Source organism: Cynocephalus volans, chromosome 4, assembly GCF_027409185.1.
Source record: "Cynocephalus volans isolate mCynVol1 chromosome 4, mCynVol1.pri, whole genome shotgun sequence".
In the NCBI taxonomy this organism is placed as follows: domain Eukaryota; kingdom Metazoa; phylum Chordata; class Mammalia; order Dermoptera; family Cynocephalidae; genus Cynocephalus; species Cynocephalus volans.
Genome location: NC_084463.1, coordinates 153654301 through 153656885, shown reverse-complemented (window position 1 = coordinate 153656885; position 2585 = coordinate 153654301). Strand labels below are relative to the sequence as shown.

Sequence of the window (2585 nt, the reverse complement as noted above, 5' to 3'; positions counted from 1 at the left end):
TACAGTGGAATATTATTCAGCCTTAAAATGAAAGGAAATTCTGACATATGCTACAATATGAATGGACCTTGAGGACATTACGCTAGCCGCTAACTTAAATAATCCAATCACAAAAAGACAAATTCTGTCTGATTCCACTTACATGAGGTACCTGCAGTAGTGAAATTCATAGAGACATAAAGTTGAATGGTGGTTGCAGGAAAGAGGGGGGAATAAGGAGTTGTTTAATGGATATAGACTTGCAGATTTACAAGATGAAAAGTGACCTGGAGATCGCACAGTAATATGAATGTACTTAACACTACAGAACTATACGCTTAAAATTGATTAAGATGGTAAATTTTATGTTATGTGTATCTTACCACAATAGCAGCTAAAATAAACAATATCGGGCCAGCCTGTGGCTCACCCGGGAGAGTGTGGTGCTGATAACACCAAGGCCGTGGGTTCGGATCCCATATAGGGATGGCCGGTTAGTTCCTACTGGCTGAGCATGGTGCTGACAACACCAAGTCAGGGGTTAAGATCCCCTTACCGGTCATCTTTTAGGAAAAAAAGAAAAAGAAAAAATAACAATATTTTGTGCAACACATTTATTTGGGTGAGGAGGGGGTTGGCCAGTACAAGGATCCAAAGCAATAGATCTATTTACTTACCAGAAAAAAAAAAGAAAATAAAAAAGTATTGAGCAAGGGTTCCCAATTAAACCTGGCTCTGCCACTGACTTGGGGAGGGGACAATAATAATAGCTAGCCTTTATGGTGTGCTTACTATGTGCCAGATATTTTAAATGTATTATCTGATTTAATGCTTACAACAAAAATATTATTTTGTTCCCCATTTTATAGATCAGAAAACAGAGGCAAAAGGAAGCTAAATAAGCTGCCCAAGGGCTCATAACTAATAAGTCAGTGACAAAGCCAGGATTCAAACCCTGCGGTCTGACTCCAGGGCTGCCCTTGTAACCATTGCACTACCTGCAGAATGGTTAGGAGCCCAGGTTCTGCAGCAATGTCACCACTTCCTCCACTCACATCCCCTCACATCCAGTGGCATCCACATCCTAGACCTGAAGAAAGCCAAGTTCGGCTATAAACAAAATACAATCATTTTTTAAAAAACTGTCACTCCTCTCCAACAAATGAAACACCTCAGGATGTGATCTTTCCTTTCATCAATCTTTCCCACCACACCCTGAGGATGGGAAAAGTATCTTTCATCATCCTAGATACGTGAAGTATGGAAGAGGACTCATGGGGTCTGAAGTTGCACAAATCTGGGATGAAACCTTCAATGGATTGAATTATGTCCCCCTAAAACTCCCTGAAGCTTGAATTGTGTTCCCCAAGTTTAATGTATTAGAAACTTAGCCCCCACTGAGACTGTTAAGAGGGTGAGAAATCCTATTATGGTAATTGAAAGGTGGGGCCTTGAAGAGGTGATTGGATTGTAGGACCATGCAGTAGTGAATGGATTAAAAACGGTGGTCAGGGCCGTGGTTCTGAGGGCTTTAAAAAAAAGAGGAGAGTCTGTCTTGCTCTCTCTCTGCTCTCTTTGCTTCCACCATCTTGCAATGTGAGACCCCTGGGTCACTGTCACCACCACCAGATGGACTTTGGACTTCCCAGCCTCAGAAACTGTAAGCAATAAATTTCATTTTCTTTATAAATCACCCAGTTCCGTGTATTCTGTTATAAGCAAAACAAACTGACTCATACAAAACCCCAACTCCATTATGTACCAGCAAGTAACTTGTTGTCTGTAAGTCTCAGTTACAACTCTAAAGTGAGGATACTCTTTGGTCTCTGTGGCAGAAGTGAGATGAACAAGGGAATATCATCGTTTGGAAAGTGTCAAAATAACACGCACATGTTGTGCTGCCGCTGTGTCTCTATGACCTACCACCTTCAGAAGTCAACCAGTGGCAAATGTGGCTTCCCTGCCAAGTGCAAGAGGAAGTATAGCTGGAGTGCCAGGGATAAAAGATGAAATATCACTGGGTCTGGTCAAATGAGGCACCTAAAAATTGTGTACCACAGATTCAGGCATGGATTCTGTGAAGGAACAACACCTAAACCCAAGACAGCAGCTGTCACAGCATCCAGTTCTCCTTAAGAACTGCAATGCTTAGTCACACAATAAACGTTCTGGTTTAAAAAAAAAATTAAAATAAAATAAAATGAAGATAATAGGATAATAAGACCTACCTCACCAAGTGGTTGTAAAGATTAAATTGGATAATATCTTAAATGTCCAGCATTGTATTTGATGTGCAATATAGGGGCTGGTTAAATGATAATAATTATTGTATAGTAATAATTATTATTATTACTTAAGTGGTTGAATATTCCTTAATTTCTCGAAGCTTTTTCAGGTGAAAATTTTCACTATGGCTACAAAACTGACATTGACGCATGAGATCATCAAGAAACCAATTTCTACTGAGCAGAAAGCAAACCTTTCTACTAGTCAGAGCAGACCAAAGACAGATTGGGTTGACTTTGAAGGCAGAAAGTTAACTATCTCAAGCTGTTCAAGCAGACACCACTTGGTGAATAGCTCTGCACAGACTCCAACCCTGGTAG

General features: G+C 40.3%; 1 pseudogene; it reads left to right on the top strand.

The window, feature by feature from the left end:
- Positions 1 to 1821: 1821 nt before the first annotated feature.
- On the top strand, positions 1822 to 2115 carry LOC134376618 (large ribosomal subunit protein eL37-like; annotated as a pseudogene).
- Positions 2116 to 2585: the final 470 nt, after the last annotated feature.